We start from the raw sequence: 20,228 nt of genomic DNA, 5'->3' as shown, positions 1-20,228 counted from the left end.
AATTCCACAATAGCCAAACTCCGGAAGGAGTCCAGATATCAATTGACGAATGGATAAAGAAGATGTGGTATAGGGACGCCTGGGTTGCTCAGTGGTTTAGCACCTGCCTTCAGCCCAGAACATGATCCTGGAGACCCGGGATCAGGCTCTGCGTTGGGCTCCCTGCATGGAGCCTGCTTCTCCCACTGCCTGTGTCTCTGCCTCTCTCTCTCTGTGTTTCTCATGAATAAATAAATGATATCTTAAAAAAAAAAAGAAGATGTGGTATATATTGTATATGTGGTATATATATAATACACACACACACAATGGAATACTACTCAGCCATCAAAAAAGATGACATCTTGTCATTTGCAATGATGTAGATGGAACTCTGGGTATTATGTTAAGTGAAGTAAGTCAATTAGAGAAAGATAATTACCATATGATCTCACTCATGTGGAATTTAAGAAACAAAACAGGATCATAGTGGAAGGGAAGGAAAAATAAAACGAAATCAGAGAGAGAGAGAGAGAGACAAACCATAAGAGATTCTTTTTTTAAATTAAAAAAAAAGATTTTATTTATTTATTTAATCATTTGAGACACAGAAAGAGAGAAGCAGAGACCTAGGAAGAGGGAGAAGCAGTCTCCCTGCAAGGAGCTTGATGCAGGACTCACCCTGGAATCACACCCTGAGCTAAAGGGGGACGCTTAACCACTGAGCCCCCCAGGCATCCCAAGAGATTCTTAATCATAGGAAACAAAGTGAGGTTTGCTTGAGGGGAGTAATGTGGGGGAATGGGGTAACTGGGTGATGAGCATTAAGGAGGGCACATGATGTAATGAGCACAGGGTGTTATATAAGACTGATGAATCACTGAACTCTACTTCTGAAACTAATAATACATTACATGTTAATTAATTGATTTTAAATAAAAATTAAACTTGTTCATTAACAGTGATATTCTATCCTAGTCATTATGAAGCTCAGGGTAATGATTTAAAATTCAGTAAGAAGGACTCAACCAGACAATAAAAATTCACTCAAAGACTAATGGTATTATAGAGAAGCAGCACTGATATTAATCAAAGCTCTGATACTGTACCTAGTGAGTAATCTAAGTAGATTTAACAATTTGTTCCTGGTAGATATTGCCACAAATAATAATAATTTTTTTTGGTAACAGAGGCGATCAAATATAGAGATGTAGAAGTTAGTTCCACACTGAAATAGAGCTTTTTTGGAATAATGTCCCAATGCCAGTATAAAAATGTGCTGCCTGAGACAGTAGCAACTAATTGACATGTGACTACTGAGCCCTTGAAATATGGCTAGTCTCAGTTAAGATGTCTTGTGTTAAATTCACACCAGATTTGAAGATTTAGTTTTTGGTTGTAAACCATTAATAATAATATTAAAATATTGATGTTTTAATATTGATTCTATGTTGAAATGTTAATAATTTGGATATATTAGGATAAATAAAGAGTATTAAAATTAGTTTAATCTGTTTCTTATTTTTTAATATAGTTACTAAAAATTTTTAAATTATCAGTGTGGCTCACCCTCGTAGCTCACTTATGTTAGATGGTGCTGGTATAGAAGGTTTGAATTAGAGGTGAACCAACAGTCAGTATTTTCGCTTCGCTTATATTCCACACAGGGAAAATAATTCCACAGAGGAAAGAGATTTCTTCAAAGGCACACACATAGTTGGGAAGAAGTACGGAGTAGAACCTCCATCTTTTGATTCTCTATCTCCTTACACAGCTGGCTCCTGATGGAAAATTTGAAAGCAGGCAAACTTCCTTAGGACATCTACCCATGGGACATTATATTTCTTTAACATTTAAGAGCTAGGCAATGATTTAAAAAAAAAAATTCTAGGGATTTGGAATAGGATTGAGAATAGATAGAAGTTAGAAGACTAACATGTAATTTTACACACCTCTGTGTTATTTTTAAAACTTGGGCATATAGGGACGCCTGGGTGGCTCAGTGGTTGAGAGTCTGCTTTTGGCTCAGGGCGTGATCCCAGTATCATGCTGGTATTGAGTCCCACATCAGGCTCCCTGCATGAAGCCTGCTTCTCCCTCTGTCTCTGCCTGTGTATCTTATGAATAAATAAATAAAATATTAAAAAAAAAACTTGGGCTTATATTACTAGGAAGGAAGGAAGAAAGAAAGAAAAGAAAAAGGCAGGTTGAGATGGAGGATGAAGCAGATAGATAAGGTTCAAAAGAAACCATGGTTTGAAATTCAAATTTGGAGATATTTGAAGTGGCTTTTTCTACCATTATCTTCTTTCACATCTCTAGATGCCCTTGGTTAATTCTTTCTGCTCTCTCTGGGTGGTTTACTTTTTACATTACTAAAGCAAAATCAACTGGTGCAAACTAATTCTTGATCTGCAGCTGTAGCTTGAAAAACCTACGTTTTCCCTACTTTAATAAGCAGCAGGCCAGCAAGAATGGTTGGTGATTTTGTTTCAAGAGAATTGAAGTCCTCCATTCTAAAGGGCACTTCCCAACAGACTAGATGTTTCTGTTTGAAGCCATTTGCTACAATCATCCTTGAGATTTTTGCTCATGGCATCCAGAGCTATTACCTCTAAAGACAGATTCTTAGAACACAAGTTCATTTAGCTTCAGAACATACACAGGCTCCTTATTGGAGCAGCTGTGCTGAGTTTCTGAATGGAGAGATGATTTCCACAGTGTGTTTTATAGCCACACACCATTCCTGAGCATAATCTCAAACACAGATTATTTTTATTTTTACTCCTTCATTGTAGGAGAGAAAGACATACTTGGCTAGTCTGAGGAGTAATGTTTACAGCAGCATTTTCTATTTTTGTGGCAGTTTCCTTCAGGCCCTTGCTTTGTTGACTTTCTTTCTGAACCCTAGAACTTGATTTTGTGGTTTCCTAGACCAAGCAAGGGTAAATGCAGGTTGCCTGTGCTTGAAAGGCCTCTTGGAATATGTATGGGTATGGTATATATTCCTGTTTAACTTTTTGTCGATATTCTTATTTCTTCTTATTTCATCCCTTTCAAGCTTTTAGCCTCTGAAACAAAAAATAATCCTGTCTTGGAGACTGAGGTCTTCTTCTCTACCCACTTTTCTGAGGCAAGTACAAAGGTTCTAAAGGAACTTTTTTTTTTAACTGTTGAAAACCGGTTTTTATTTTAAAGTACAAAGTATTTTTTTAACTGTTAAAAAGTTGCTGTTTGGTGACCGATCTCTTTTGATAATTATACCAGGTACTTTATTTCCGATGTCCTTTCTATTTATATTGGACACTGAATTTCTTTTTTAAAAAATAAAGAATTATTTTTGTTAACATTATTTTTAGTATCGTTGACACATTAAGTTACATTAGTTTCAGGTGGACAACATAGTGATTCTGCATCTCTGTACCTTATGTTAGGTTCACCACAAGTGTAGCTACCATCTGTCACCATAAAACACTGTGCCTTTTATTCTCATGATCTCATTTTGTAACTGAAAGCTTGTATTTCCCACTCCCTCTCACCAATTTGGCTTATCCTCCTATCCCCCTGTTTTCTGGTAACTGTTGGTTTGAAGGGACTTTTTGACTTGATTTTTTGAATCAAACACATACTCAGATATGTGCACCCGTCTGGAAGCTGAGTGGTCCCAGCCTCTTGAATTCCAAAATCCTCACTCATTCATTTCACAGTTAACAATTTTAAGCACCAGCTGTGTGACAGGTTGGGGTTATATCTGTTAGAAATAACCATGGCTAAGTGAAAAATACTGCACAGAGGACTTTCAGAGTGGCAAACAGGGTGGAGAGGACAAAAGTTGACAAGACTGGGATTGCTGAGTGTTCCCACCTCTAGAAATAGTCAAACAGCACCTGCAGCCTCTGGTTTGCTGCATGGGGCTTTAGATCTTTCTTGACCTTCGCTCATTTGCTGTCTCTACAGCTCCAGAAACTGGAGCATTTACATAGAACCCACACCTGGGTCCCGGTCTCAGCTCTATCAAAACACCAGCTATGTGGTATCATAACTAGGAGTTGCTGCTCTTGGTCATTTACTCTGATATGCAATAAAGAAGGAGAACTCTTTTTAAGCATTAAGTGTTAACCATGCCTAAGAGAAGTAGAGGTAGAACTTCTTTGCAGCTCCCTCTTGGAAAAGGCTGTCCAGTAACAGGGGGCTTCAGTCACACCAGTGGTGTTACACACTGGCAGTTTTGATGATATGTATGTGCCTGGACCCTGTCCCAGACCAATTAAATAAATTATGGGAAGTGGGACCTGAGGATGAGTGTTTTTTAAAAGCTTGCCATCTAATATGCTGCTGGTATTAAAAACCACTGGTAATGAAAGTATCAGGCCTTGAGAGGGACAGGTGTAGGTATAAAATCCAGAATTTAAATCCATGAGGCTCTCTGCCTGTCAGTTTCCTAATCTGTGAAATGGGGACAAAATTGTACCTTCTTCAGAGGTAAGTAACGCATAGGAGATACTCAATGAATAGTAGGTATTGAGATAAGACTATAGGTATTTTGTCTAATATGATAGTCATTAGCCATATGTGAATATTTAAATTAGAGGAAGTTAAAAATTTGTCCCTAACTCCTACTGCTCAACAGCCACGTATCAGATATTAGAAATGTCAAACATTTCCTTCATTGTAGAAAGTTCTATAGATTGGAAAACACTGTTTGTAATGTCTGCTTCAGTAAGGCCTAACTTTGTGCAGAAAAATGTCCTTTTAAACTCTGTTGTGGAAAACCTTTTATATTCGTTTCTGTTAGGTAAACAGCAGGCTTTTTGGCTTGAGCAGAAAAGTGAAAGAAATCCGGGAACCACCTCTTCTGTGGAGACTTTTTTCATGTTCCTATATACCTGTAAATGAGTTTACCTCAAGTAAACAAACAAGTGGGAACATCCAATCGATTGTTCAAATAATGGTGTCTCCTCCCCTCCTCACCCTTGCCAGTTCTGAGGCCTCACTTAACCATTCAGTCCACTTTTGAAGTAGAATATTAACTTTTTCCTGCTCTATTTTTTAGTATCACAGGTACTATCAGCAAAACTACTGCCGGCGTGTGTGTGTGTGTGTGTGTGTGTGTGTGTGTGTGTTTGCTGGAAAGTAGAAGAAGAAGGGGCAGTAGTGGGGAGAAAGAGCTGGAAATATCTGTCAGTGGGAAAAGAAATGCTACAGATAGAGTATGTTTTATGATTTTGTTAGCAGGAATGTTTATTTCAGGTATTTTGATATCTCTTCTAAAAATTCTTTAGTGTCATTTTCATTTACCTATAGTGGGTAAGAGCACAGGCTCTTAAATTAGACCTCCTGAGTAAAAAAAAAAAAAAAAAAAAAGAAAAAAAATTTAGACCTCCTGTGTTCAGACCATACTACAGTGTGAACTACCTGAGTGACCTTGGGCAGATTACTTAATTTTAGACTGTTTTTCTATCTGCAAAATGAAGATAAATGTTAGTATCTACACTTTTTAGTATTATCACAAGGATTCAATGAGAGTATATATGAAAGTCCTTAGTATAGAGTATAACACCAGATAAAAGATCAATGAATTTTTAAAAATTATTTAGAGAAAAGAAAGAATATTTTCAGTAAACAAGTGGTGTGATACTTTTGACTACAACAAGTATAAGCTAAGTATATTCTCCTCAGGAGTTTTAAATCTGTTTTAAAATTTGATGTTCTTATCCCTTTGTCATATCTTCTAGAATGAGTAGGCCTCTTTGTTCCTCAAAGAACATTTATAGTTTCTGTGTTACATAAATGTTCCACTTGTGCTACTGTACTTGTTTGGTTAAGCATAGGCCTAGCAGCTTGGGAAGTGTCAAAGTCTGAAGAGCAAATGTATTGTTGATTTGAGCTACCATGTGTTAAAAATTGCTAATATAACTAAGCAGTCTTTAAAAACAAAGAAAGTCATGGTTCTTGATAGAAAAGGACCATAATTTGCCTCTTAAACTCACTTTATATTTGTTTTGTCTTCCTGCAATGATGTTTCTATTGGCAAAGTTACTTTATTATTTTTTTAAATCCAGAAACATGGCATGTCTTTTGGGTATTTTATTATTTAGATGTTTCACACTCTTTTGTTTTGTTATGCAGTGTGACAGTGTGACATACCTAAAACTAACTCCCCAGTGAGTGGAAAGTGCTATCATTTATTTTTAGTAAGGAAGCTGTACTGGTTCATATAGCTGCTTTCCCAGCTGAAATAACATAGCAGATTGGTGCTGTTTGAACACTGTTAATTGTTGAAAGTTCTTAAACTTAGTAAATAGACCTGATTAGCCGGAATCCAAACGGTAACCCAAACAGACCAGACCACTTTTGATAAGATAAACACTCTACTAACCCTAAACATTCCATCTAGATTATCTTCCAATAGTATGAAATGTTAAACTAAAAATGTTATTTATTTATTTTTATATTTAGAGAGGTAACAGGCAAAATTGTTTGGGATATTTAAAACCAAGTTAAAAGTCATTACTTTCAGTGTATGATTCAGTAGATAATGAATCAGCAATGCTAGTACTGTATCATTAGCTCATTAGAGTTGAACAGTAAAGGTGGACTAGTTATAACAGAAAGTCCTGATGTAGATCACATTGTACTTTGTCATTTCTATTTGGGCAACTACAAACAAAGAGTAGTAACCATAACAAGGGAACAAGGAGCTTTAAATAAATAAAATGTCTTATAGGTTCACTAGGCATCTTAAATCTCATAACTAGAAAAGTACTTAGAATAAAATTCTACTTTTTTAAATTCAGTATTTGAAATATTCATTGTGGGGCACCTGGGTGGCTCAGCCAGTTAAGTGTCTGCCTTCAGCTTAGGTCATGATCCTGGAGTCCTCAAATTGAGCCCAGTATCAGGCTCCCTGGCCGGTGGGGAGTTTGCTTCTCCTTCTGCTTCTGCTTCTCCCCTTGCTAGTGTTCTCTCTCTTGCTCACTCTCTCTCTCAAATAAATAAATAAAATCTTAAAAAAAAAAGACATTGGAAACATAACTTTAAAATTCTTTCATATTCCAGGTTCTAGACCATTCATATTAAAGTTAACCTTATTTGAGACTAATAATTTAAAAAGCATTTTGATTAAATATTACCAATGTGAACTGTGGCCATTTCCTTAGCCTTAGAAATAGACTCTGGAATACAACAAAAATTTCCTTACCAATGAAGCACAGAGGCTGAACCAGTTTTCTAAATTTTGCAGTTCAAAAATTAAAGAATAAGGTGAATATTTATAAGATTAAAAAAGATTATTATTTTTTTGGCTCAGTATTGAAAAAGAGCAAGCAGGAAGAAGAAAAAGAAAACATCTGTAGTTCTACTAGCCATCATTAGGAATACGTTAAATTAACTTCTAGGTTTTTGTTCCATACATAAAAAAAATTAAGAGTTGACTTCATACGACATACACATTTGCTTAATTCTATAGGGTTACTAAAGCTTGTGGCTTATGAATATACTAATTTCTTATTGGACATTTAAGTACTATCAAGTTTTTTTCACATTATAAATAACACTTTGATAGAAATCTTTGTGCATAAGAGTCACTCTATCCTCTGACTCTATTTAGCGTTATTTCCATAGGGCAGAGTCTCAGAAGTGGGATTACTTGGTCAAAGTTATGAATATTTTTAAGGCTCATATACATTTGCTTTCCAAAATAGTTAAAATTATATTATCATTAAAAATATTATTACTCTATAGGATTATGCCCATTTTACAGCATCATGGATAACACTGAATAATTTTACTAAAATTTTAATATGATTCTCTCATGTTTGATCTTTTAGAGTTTGGAATTTTAACTAAGTATGAAGTCATAATTTCATATAATCAAATTCCTTTGACATAGAGAAAAGCTGTCTTTCAGATCGTAGACTGTATGTCTGCGAATTGGTGGTAAACTTTAAGATTGCAAGTTGATGTAGCACAGATTGTGATTAAGATTCTAGTCTCTCTAGGTATTTTAAAGATAATAATATAAATTATTTTTCCCTGTGTACCTTAAAAAGTATCTGAGATAATGTTAGATTTTTCTTTCAGTGGCTTAGATCTTATTGAATTGATCTTTACCAGGTGATAACTATAGACTCTGGAATATGTGGATAATAATAATAAAAAGCAGCTACTGAACGTACAGGAGAGTAGACAGGCAGACAGATCCTGCTGAGAAATCCATGCTTGGAGGAGGCAAAGGAGATTAAAGAAGACTTAAATAAGTAGAGAGATGGGCAGCCCCGGTGGCTCAGCGGTTTAGCGCCGCCTGCAGCCCAGGGCGTGATCCTGGAGACCCATGAAGTTGCATGACTTCAAGGTTAATCTTCTTTGTAATGCCATGTGGATAGCAGATATCTCCTGACATCATGTGGTGAGTATACTGAGCTCCTGTGGCATTTTTTCTGAAAACCATGAGTGTAGTCTAATCATGAGGAAAAATCAAATAAACCAAATTATGGGACATTTTACAAAATATCTAATCAGTACTCCTCAAGACCATAAAAGTCATGCACGAAAAACAAGGAAAAGGCTAAAAACTATCATAGACTAGAGGAGAAAGGGAAGACATGATGATTAAATGCAATGTGATATTCTAGATGGTATCTTGGAACAGAAAGAGGACACTCATTTAAAAACTGGTGAAATCCAAATAAAGCCATCAGTTAATAGCAATATGCAAGTGTTGGTTTCTTAGTTTTGATAGATATACCACAGTAATGTAAGATGGTAACACTGGGAAACAAATTAGGTGAGCAGTATATGGGAACTCTTCATATTATCTTTGCACTTTCCCTGCAAATATAAAATTATTCCAAAATGAAAATTTTATTAAAGAAAATAAGTTGACAAGGTTATTCTAAAAATTATGGAAAGGCAAGGGACCTAGAACGGCCAAAATGATTTTGAAAAAGAAGAATGAAGTATTTGGACTCATTTTAGGACTTATTACAAAACTACAATAACAAAGACCATGTGGTATTGACATACGGGTAGACACATAGAAATGGAAGATAATAGCTTAGAATATATCCCCTTTTATAAAATTAATTGATTTTCTATTTTTTAAAAAGATTTATTTATTTGAGAGAGAGAGAGACTGAAAATGAGAAAGAGCAAGTGAGCACAAGCGGGGTAAGGGTAGAAGGAGAGGGAAAAGTAGGCTCCTCTCTGAGGGGGGAGCCTGATATGGGGCTTGATCCCAGAACCCTGGGACAAGATGCTTAAGCATCTGAGCCACCCAGGTGCCTCAAGATTAATTAATTTTCAATTAAAGTGCCCAGGTAATCCAGTGGGGGAAAGGACAATCTTTTCAACAAAGGTGTTAGAAGAACTAAATATCTGTGGAAAAAATGAACTTTTCATTTTTTTTCCCTCACCTCAACCTTATATAGAAATTAACTTGATATGGACTGTAGACCTAAATTTAAGAGTTTAATGCTCCTAACCTCCTCCTTCCCCCCAAATAGGGGAAACCCTGGGTTAAGCAAAGATTTTTCTTTTCTTTCTTTTCTTTTTCTTTTTTCTTTTTTCTCTTTTCTTTTCTTTTCTTTTCTTCTTTTCTTTTCTTTTCTTTTTTAAGATTTTATTTATTCATGAGAGAGAGAGAGAGAGAGAGAGGCAGAGACACAGGCAGAGGGAGAAGCAGGCTCCATGCAGGGAGCTCGACTTGGGACTCAGTCCCAGGACTCCAGGATCCCATCCTGGGCCGAAGGCAGCACTAAACCGCTGAGCCACTGGGGCTGCCCTAAGCAAAGATTTCTTAAATAGATATAGAAATCATGAATCTTAAAAGAAAACTAAATATTTAAATAAAAATAAATAAAAATTGTAAATACAAATTTAGACCCACTTTGTGAAAGACACAGTTGAGGCCATGAAAAGGCACCATAGACTGAGGGAAGATATTTGCCAAGCATATATCTGACAAAAGGCTTGGATTCAGAATATAAAGAGAACTCTTATGACCAATAATAAGACAACAACCTAACAAAAAATAGGCAAAGGGTTGGAACAGACAATCCAAAAAAGAATATGCAAATATGACCAATAAGCACTTGAAAAGGTGCTTAACATCACTAGTCATCAGGGAAATGCAAATTAAAATCATAATGAGATACCACCACACATTCATTAGAAAGACTAATATTAAAACCCTGGCAACCTCAAGTATTGACAAAGATTTGGAGCAGCTGAAACTCTTCATACATTGTAGGTAGAATTGCAAAATGGGTCAGCTACTTTGGAAAACAACTTGACTGAAAACAGCTTGACTGCTGTCTTAGACAGTAAGCATATACTTATCATAGGACCTAGCATTGATACTTCATAGTAATATACCCAAGAGAAATGAAAGTATGTATTCATTCAAAGGCCTATATGCGAATATTTATAGCCACATTTATTTATTTATAGCCTCAAATGAAACAATCCAATTATCTATCAACTAACTGGTTAATGGATAAAGAAGTTGTGATATAACCCTGCCATGAAATGCTGACAATAAAAAAGAAACAAAATGCTGATAATACAACAGCATGGATGAATTTCAAAAACTTTATGCTAAGTAAGAGAGGTCATAAAATTATATTCTGTATTATTCTGTTCCTATGAAATTCTGGGAAAGATAAAACTATAGTAAAGTGGATCAGTGGTTGCTTGAGGCTGGGAGGGGATCAACTGCAGAGAGGAAATTTTTTTAGGCTGATTGGAAATATTCTACAACTTGATTGTGGTGATGGTTTATATGATTACATACAATTGTGAAAACGTAAACTACATTTAAAGTGAGTGACTTTTATGTTAAATTCAATAGAAATGTAAATTGAAAAAAAGAATTTGAGCCTTTGAAATTAATAACACACTATTAAAAGAATAGAAGCAAAATAATAAAGGAAAAAGTTAATTATATCTAAAAACCAGCTAACAGTAATTATTGCAGTTGAGCACTAATTTTAGCTTCAAGTTCCCTAGTAGATAATACAAAAATGAAAACTTCACGTGCTACTTCACTTTTTATTATGTCATAAATGGAAGAGTATTTGCCTGTCTGAAGACTACATGGGAAAAAGTAATTATTTTTGAGGATCTTCACATCAGAACATTAAATACCACACTGGACAGTATTTTTTAAAGGACTAGAAAAAGTTGAAAAAGTTGAAAATATTCTTTATATGATTGTATGGTTGATTCTTAGTTACATTGATCATGAGTTATCCATTTTTCCCCCTAGGAGCCAAAGTATCTTCTTGTTATTCTACCCTTAGGAGCAGCTTTTCAGATATCAGTAATCTGACCAAGACAAGTTTATGTGAGCTCAAGGGTGAAGGAGGTATGTTGAAGTTCACAGAGGAAGACTGTGTATAATCTATGAAACTTACAGATGTTGACATTTTTTTTAAATTTTTTTTTTTTTATGATAGTCACACACACACACACACACACACACACACACACACACAGAGAGAGAGAGAGAGAGAGAGAGAGGCAGAGACACAGGCAGAGGGAGAAGCAGGCTCCATGCACCGGGAGCCTGATGTGGGATTCGATCCCGGGTCTCCAGGATCGCGCCCTGGGCCAAAGGCAGGGGCCAATCCGCTGCGCCACCCAGGGATCCCAGATGTTGACATTTTTATAAGAATTCAACACCTAACCCCAGGAGAACTCATCCCACCCTGCGTAGAGTTTGTTTTTAAATGTTTAGACAAGCATTCTGTTGAAGTCTGAGTTTTTATTTTTTTAATTTTAATTTTATTTTTTAAAGATTTTATTTATTTATTTGACAGAAAGAGAGAGAGAGAGAGAGAGAGAGAGAAAATGAGTACAATCAGGGGTGTGGCAGGCAGAGGGAGAAGCAGGCTCCCTACTGAGCGGAGAGCCTGATGGGAGGCTCTATCCCAGGACCTTGAGATCATGACCTGAGCAAGCAAAGGCAGACACTTAACTGACTGAGCCAATCCAGTGTCCTGAATTCCTAGTTTTTATATCACAAGCAGGGAAGACAAATTCCACTGATAAGAATCAATGGTTAGAACTTGTTCGATAGAACTCTAATAAGGACCATGTACAATGTTTTGATTTGAGCTGGTCTGCAGCCTAATAAGCTTGCCAAGTTATCTTCAAGATATAACCTTAGGTAATGACATTGGTTGACCTGTTGAATTATTTAGTATTTTCCATTTGAGTACTGCTGAAATTTACATGTGGAAAATGAAGATTTGGGTCCTAGCATACTTGATGTTGGATTGTTGTTGATTTCTGAAGCAGCAGATCAACAGATTCAGTTACTTCCTGTGGGAAATATTCTCTCATTCCTACCTCCTGTGTCAGGACCCAGTTGAGACTATTTAGGTAGAGGTACAGGATTTGGAAACAGTTACATTAAATCCCTTTGAGGTTTGGAATATGCTTTGTGAAATCTTCATCCCTGCCACTTTCAGATGCCTCTGCAATGGACTGAATGGTTATGTCTCTCCAAAATTCATATGTTAAATCCTAATCCCCACGGTGATGGTATTAGGAAGCAGGGCCTTTGGGAAGTGATTAGGTCATGATGGCTGCATTGGATTAGTGCCCTTATAAAAGAGACCACAGGATGATCCCTCATCGGTATGAGGACATAGCAGAAAGACAGTCTGAGTACTATGAAGTGTACTCTTAATTGGACACCGAATCTGCTGGTGCCTTGATCTTGGACTTATTAGCTTCCAGACTGTGAGAAATAAATTTTTGTTATTTATATGGCACCCAGTTTATGGTATTTTTGTTATGGCAGCTAGAATGAGTAAGAAAAACCTCTTAATTTCTATGCATGACTCAGATCTGGTAAATGAGACAGTTGCTTTCCCCTGGCTCCTTGGCCACCATCATAAACAGGACAGCAGAATGGCTAAAAGCCTAGGTTCTGGAAATGGACTGTGTGGTAGACAAATGACATCAAGGCAGCTTAGTATCTCTTGACCATCCACTCCATGTTTGATAGTTTCCTGTGTTGTGAATTTTACCTCTCCCACGGTAGCATAAAAACAAGCTGCTTTCCCCAGTTTTCCTATAGCTAATGTCCAGATAGGTAACTTAAATTTAAGTTAGGAATTTGATGCCCTAAGGAAGACCTTGAGTCATAAGTGATCTGTAGAAGGAAACAGGCTGGTCACAAGGCATTATTTTGCTGGCTTTAGAGTGGATGGCAGAAACCAACCCTTTGTAGGATCAGTGGTAGCAGCAGTTTCATTCATGGAGTTCTTGAGTGTGCTACTGGCCCAGCTTAAAGCTCTAACTTAAGACCCAACTCAAAAATTTTTTCGAATATTCTTGACTCTGGTGAGTCAGTCTCATCCTCTTTTGTGCCTTCCTTTAACAGTGATAATTAATTTTATAATATTTATAATTTTATATTAGTTTCTTTGAAAACTTTATTCTAAAAGCTCATGTAAAAATTATCGGAACTGAGAATACTATACAAGATCATTCTGGCACATAATTACCACTGAATCTAATGGAGACATCTATTTTTCTACTGTATCATACTTGTTTGTGATATGAATGAGTCTTCCTAGGACTCAGCCCAGTAATGATTCTTAAAACTCAGTGTGTACAGTCACCTGTAGAGCTTGTTAAGATGTGTATTCCTGAGCTCTACCCAGAGATTCTGATTCGTTTGGTTTGATGTGGGGCCCAACAATCTGAATTTTAATAACATTTCAGCTGATTCAGAGGCAGCTAGCCCACAGACCATACTTTTATAAATATTGGACTATAGTTGAAACTCCTTACGCATCTTTACCTGTATCTACCCTCATTCATCAATGTTAGTCCCATGTCTGATACATGGTAGATACTCTGTAAGTATTTGCTTAATGGCTGAATCTCTTTACTGCATAACGAATAACAAAGGACAGAAATATTTAAAACAGTCACACTTTACATATACATGTTGCTCAAAATCTAAGAATGCTTTGGAATTAAAGAAGCAAATTGAATAATATTTTTCTGTACAGGGATTCAACAGATTCTCTATCATTAAACTTCTGGTTCAGTGGGTTTCCCACTAAAACCAGGATTCAATTTTAATGTATGATCAAACATAAGATTCTACATACTAATTTTTGGTTTGCATATTTATCAGGGAAGATTGTATCCATACATCTGATTTGTTTATTATTGAACAAGGTTTTTTTTTCCTAGAACTTTAATGCTTGAGTTCTAGCAGGACTTTGCCTCCTGCTGTTCTTCTAGCCCTCCCCTCTGTGACACTTTCTCTGGGTGTCAGGAGCTTAAGTTTGAGAAAAACAGCATTTGTGAAATAGTAACTTCAGAGGTACCATTAATGTATTGACGTGGAGATGACAATCACAGGGCTCAGATGAAAGCTTATTTATTTCTTTAGCTTTGGTTCTTTGTCTGCTGAAGTTTGACTAGTTAGGCACAATAACAGCCAATAGCAGGTGAACATGGCTTGAGAAGAGAAAGATCAGGAACTATAGCTGAAAGCACTCAGAAATGGGTGTACTCACTGTTGGCCCTGGTCATGGAAGTCTTATACTGTTCATTTCCACTTGTAGAGATTCTGACCGTCATGCATTGTCTCATTTGGATGGCACCTCTTACAAGAAAGACTTTTTAAAAATTTTTCCACATCTGTATCCAGTAGGATCTTGTCAGAAACCTCTATTTCATAGTTATTTCTATGAATCCTTTATCTGTTCTGCCAAACTGTTAGCATCCTGGGGCAAGGTAAGTGAACTGAATAAGGACTCCACAAAAATGTGAATGGGCTGCTTGCAAAGGGCCCATGTTTTCCTGCTATGAATGGAAGGAATAGGACAAATATGCTAAAATGTACTAAGGGCTTTTGAGAGAGGCTTTTTTTTTTTCCTTTTTTTTTTTGGAGAGTCAGGGAGAAGGAGGGTAAGAACCTTAAAAATAAGAGTAGAGAACTTCTGGGAATTGGTGATGTACCTATTTAATGAAATACTAAACAACAATGAAGAAAAGGATCTTTGCAAGGGGTATAAATGAGGCAATGATTCATTCACTTTTCCTACTTAAAAACAACTTGCTAAGATGTATTTTACATATTAAATCCATCCATTTCAAGTGTACAATTCAATGATTATTAGTAACTTTACTGAGCGGTGCAACCATCACCATACATCAGTTTTAGAGCATTTTCATTTTCCCAACAAGATCCCTTATGGCCATGTATAGTTAATCCTATTAATATTCCCAGGCCCAGGCACCTACCAATCTGTTTTATGTCTATAAATTTGCCTTTTCGGGCACTTCATATAAATGGAAGCATGCAATATGTGGTCTCTTGTGTCTGGCTTCTTTCTCTTTGCATAATGTTTTTGAGGTTTTTGTGTGATGTAGCATGTGTTGGTAGTTCTTTCTATTGTGAAATAGTATTCTATTATATGGATGTACCACACTTAGCATATCCATTTACTGGTTGATTGACATTCAGGTTGTTTCCAGTTTGGGACTATTATCAACAGGTCTGCTATTCAGCAATGAAAATTTCCTTTTCTTTTTTTTTTTACTGAAAATTTCTATACTAGTCATGGTGTAGACATATGTTTTAATTTTTCTTATACTGATATCTAGGAGTGGAATTGCTGGGTAATTTGGTAGTTTTATGTTTAGTTTTTTGAGAAACTTCCAAAGTGTTTTTTAAAGTGTCTGCAGCATTTTATATTCTCACTAGCAGTGTATGAGGGGTCCCATTTCTCCACATCCTCACCAACATTTGTTATCATCTGCCTTATTTATATAACCATCCTAATGGGTGTGAAATGGTATCTCATTCTTATTTTAAGTTACATTTTCCTAATGACTACAGATGCTGCACATCTTCATGACTTTATTAGCCATTAACCACTTGCATATCTTCTTCTCATATATTTTGCCCATTTTAAAATTGGGCTGTCTTTTGGAGGACCTGGGTGGCTCAGTTGGTTAAGTGTCTAACTTTCAGGTTTAGCTCAGGTCATGATCTAGAGGTCATAAGATCAAGCCTCATGCTGAAAGCGGAGGCTGCTTGAAATTTTCTCTCTCTTCTCCCTCTGCCCCTCACACATCCCACTCACATGCACATACTGTTTCCCTCTCTTAAAAAAAAGGAGTTGTCTTTTTATAATTGAATTGTATGAGTTATTTGTATATTGTAAATATTTTCTTATAGTCTAGTCCTTGTCTTTTTTTATTTTCTTAAAGCTGTCTTTTGTAGTGCAGAAGTTTTAAAGTTGGTTAAGGTCCATTTATCAATTTTTTCTTTTATGGAATGTGCTTTAGCATAATATCTAAAATTCTTTTCTCTTACTCAAGGTCTCAGAGATTTCCTCCTACAGTTTTTCTATTTATTTCTTACATTTAAGTCTGTGATCCTTTTGAGTTAATTGTTGTATATGGTGTGAGGTGGGGGTCTAAGTTCATCATTGGGCATGTGGATAACTAATTGTACTAACTTGTCTTATAAACTGACTTCTAGGGGTGCCTTCAGTGGTTGAGTGTGTGCCTTCAGCTCAGGTCCTGGGATCGAGTTCCACATCAGGCTCCCCACAGGGAGCCTGCTTCTTCCTCTGCCTATGTCTCTGCCTCTCTCTCTGTGTCCCTAATGAATGAATAAATAAAATATTTAAAAATAAAATAAAAATAAACTGACCTCTATTGAGTACTTGATTTTAAGGTAGGCACTGGTGATACAAAAATGGATGATATGATTTCCAATTCCCAGTACATTCTAGGGAGGAATATAGCATAACCAAGGAGTATAGAATGGAGGAACACATCATCTCAAGATCTGGTGACTTCAAGAAGAATAACTCAGAGTTAAAATCAAGGAGATGGCTCTGATGTCCTTAAGGAAAAGACCTGTACATATTAGCCCAGTCTAGTGTAATGATTTCTACTTCTTTGGTCTCTTAACACACTAGTTTGTCACCATCTGTTTTAAGATGTATCTCCAAAAATTTATGATTAATGAAAAGTTCAGATACAGATGTGTTTGCTAATTATTTTTTTAAAAAAACATTTGATATTTTTATAGTGGGGGTTATAGTGAGTGATATTTTAGAATTCATTACATCTCAGTTTATACCCTGAGAACATGTTTCCCATTTGGACATTATTTTTAAAAAAGGTCCAAAAATTCTGGTTTAGTGGTTGAACATTAGATTGGGAATCGAGAGTTAGTCTGGGACTAGCCTAATGGCTTTGTGTTGTTGGAACATTACAGAACATCTGAGACCTTCAGTTTGCTCCCAGTTTAACATGGCAGTTCATTTTCAAGCTCTTTACCTTGGAATGTTCTACTTGTTCATTTAGTTAACATTTATTGAGTACTCACTTTGTGCCAGGCACTGTGAGGCACTATTAAGAAAAGGTAAGACAAAGAAGCCAGATGCTTTTATAGAGAGAACTGAGAAAACAAATTAGAAGATAATGTTGCACATCTATGATTTCCCTGGTCTAGAATTACATATCTCTCCTGACTGGGGAGTTGACTGGGGAAAATAAAACAAGACGGAAAACAACTCCAAAAATCAGCTTCCAGAATGTGCTCTATAGGAAAGAATTCACGTGTTAGACATGTGACAGGTGAGTTCCAGACTCTATAACTGCAACCTATCTTTGTACAATGAGATTTCTTTACATTGTGGTAAAAAAGTATATTTATTTCCCTAAGAGAAGTAAAAGGGAAAGGTATATAACACTCAGGACTACATAAAGAACTTGGTAGACATTGGTATGTAATTCTCTTGATTGTACTAAAGATTATAATGGGAACTTCTTGTATCTCAGGTTTTCCTAAAGAGCAAATCTATAGTATGAAACATTTTGTTAAGAAGTATGTTTTTAATGTAGTGCAAGAACATGAATGTGATATAAATCAACTTCATGCCCCTGTTTTCAAGACTTGTCTTTTAGCTTCTGAGTTGCATTCTTCAGTAAATTTTCTAAACTTCTCTTTATAACTACAGTACCTTCCGACTTGAACCTAAATTATCTAATAGTCTTTTGCATAATGTAAAGACATGAAACCTCTGACTTTTGAAAAGTTTTCCAGATTAGGGGTGTCTATGCTCTTTTGGCTTGAGTTTATCATCTAGTTTTCCAGTTTACCTCCACACACATGTATGTTTTCTCTTTTTGATAGTAGATAGTCTGGGGCTGTTTGTATGTAATTAGTGAAAATGTTTGCAAAGTTATAAAATAAATAAGCTAACATTCCATTCCATTCATATAACTTCATAATCTTTACTTGGTAGATGTACTATTTAGGGGCAACCATAGTTCAAGTGTACTTAGACATGCCTTACCTATACATTGTGTTTTGAAAAGGCCTTGCCATTGTGTGTTAGTCAGGCTGCTTGGTTACAATACACAGAAAATCAACTCAAATTAAGTCCATCAAAAAGAGAACTTATTGGCTCTTTTCACTAGAAAGTCCCAGTGTGGAACTAGCCTTGGCACAGCTGAATCCAGGGACTCGACAGAGTTCTTGGCTCTCTTGACCCGTCACTCAATTCAGTATTCCTCTGGGTAGTGACATCATTCTTTAGCAGATTCTGTGTGTGTGATGGCCACAGGCACGTCCAGGCTCCTCTGGTCTTTTATAAGTTGAGTTCAGAGGAAGACTCTGGAGTCCATATATTGCTTCTCATCAGGGAACTCTGGTTATTCTTGGGTCATATGTTCATCCCCATGTACCAATTTGTGAACACAGAAGGTATAAAGATTGACTAGCCCTGGAGCTGTCCCAGCTCATGAAGTCAGGTCAGAGTAAAGCCATCTCTGACAAATTCTCCAAATCCACATGGGGTGAGAGAAGAGCAGATCCCTAGTAGATGCCAGGTAGGCACAAACAACAGATGTCCACTGCATTTGGTAAGGTGTTACTAAACACTTTTAAGTGCAAAGAGCACTGGCTTTTGTTTGCCACAAAAACCTAAAGCTGCTACTAATCATGTTGCAATACGTATTTATCTTTGAAACCATCTCAAACATTCTAGAGATCTATATAACTCAAGAGAGAACTTGATCTTACTTATAGTACTTGATCTTACAAACAAATGCTTTTTTACTGAATTAACATTCATCATCAGTTCTTGAAATTAACTTTCAAATCATCAAATTTTTGTACATATTCTCATTGTGATTACTTGCACAAACTATGTTTATTTCACAGTAAAAATCACAGGTATTTTAGTTGAGAGAGATTATTTAAAAGGCAGTTTTTAGATTATTTGGGTGTGTTAATGGTGTTGGTTATGTAGAATTAAAAAAAATTTTGGATGGAATTTGTTTCAAATCTTTACTTAAAGACTAGATTAGAGGATTTTTTTTGAATATTTTATTTATTTCTTCATGAGAGACACACAAAGAGAGGCAGACACAGGCAGAGAAAGAAGCAGGCTCCTCACAGGGAGCCTGATGTGGGGCTCAGTCCCAGGACCCCAGGATCACGCCCTGAGCCGAAGGTAGACGCTCAACTGTCGAGCCACCCAGGCGCCCCTAGAAAAGAACTTTTAAGTGACCACAGTTATAAGCTTCCAGTAAACCACATTTCCCTTCCTTTTAATTCTCAGATCTTGACCCTGATAAGCTTTCTGATAGGGGAAAATTCCAAAACACACATGAAGGAGAGAATTACATTGAGGTGTTTTAAATAGCAAGTCCAAATACAGTAGTCTTTTTTTTTCTTTTTCATACTCACAAATTAGGACAGCTCCAGCTTTTAAAATAGAGTAAGAAGAAGGGGTGGCACACATACAGAGCAAACCAACATTTAAATTTAGCACATTAGAATTCTTTGCATATCAAAGATGAGTTATAAAATGTAAGTTGATTTTGGTTTTAAAAAACGTTCTGGATATTGGCTGCGTTGCCATGCTCTGAAGCTTTATGAGGTCTGCATCACAGGATGAAAGATGACCAAAAGGCCACGCTGTATTGTTACCATTAAATCTTTCTGGACTATGCCCAGTGCAGATGTATTATATACAGAATTTCTATGTATATGCTTAATTTTAGCAAGAGCATATCTTGTTCTTTCAATCTCCTTTTCATAAATTAGAAGCATTATGTGAATGACTTGTTCCTAGGAAATACACACTGAAATATTTAGTGGCAAAGGGCATGATGTCTCCCGCTTATTCTCAAATGGTTTAGAACAACAATAAGAATCATATGATGTTCTATTATATAAATATTTC

At 36.2% G+C, this 20,228-nt stretch overlaps 1 protein-coding gene across 36 annotated transcripts in view; it reads left to right on the top strand.

The window, feature by feature from the left end:
- Nucleotides 1-20,228, top strand: part of LOC144292990 (uncharacterized) — a 329,341-nt gene that overhangs the window by 37,052 nt on the left and 272,061 nt on the right. For 4 of the 36 annotated variants that reach the window (XR_013360565.1, XR_013360564.1, XR_013360481.1 and 1 more), the window contains exon 1: nt 7,872-8,386. The exons of 16 other annotated variants lie outside the window; for them this stretch is intronic. The gene's annotated coding sequence lies outside the window, so the exon portion shown is untranslated. Of the gene's footprint in view, nt 1-7,865; nt 8,387-10,428; nt 10,580-11,245; nt 11,345-16,501; nt 16,715-20,228 lie in introns of those variants that run through there. 16 more of the 36 variants (XR_013360550.1, XR_013360541.1, XR_013360542.1 and 13 more) reach the window with 11 other exon arrangements.

Source organism: Canis aureus, chromosome 2 (assembly GCF_053574225.1).
Source record: "Canis aureus isolate CA01 chromosome 2, VMU_Caureus_v.1.0, whole genome shotgun sequence".
Lineage (NCBI taxonomy): Eukaryota > Metazoa > Chordata > Mammalia > Carnivora > Canidae > Canis > Canis aureus.
Note: the sequence above shows the minus strand (reverse complement) of the source record. Positions and strands in the feature narration are given on the sequence as shown.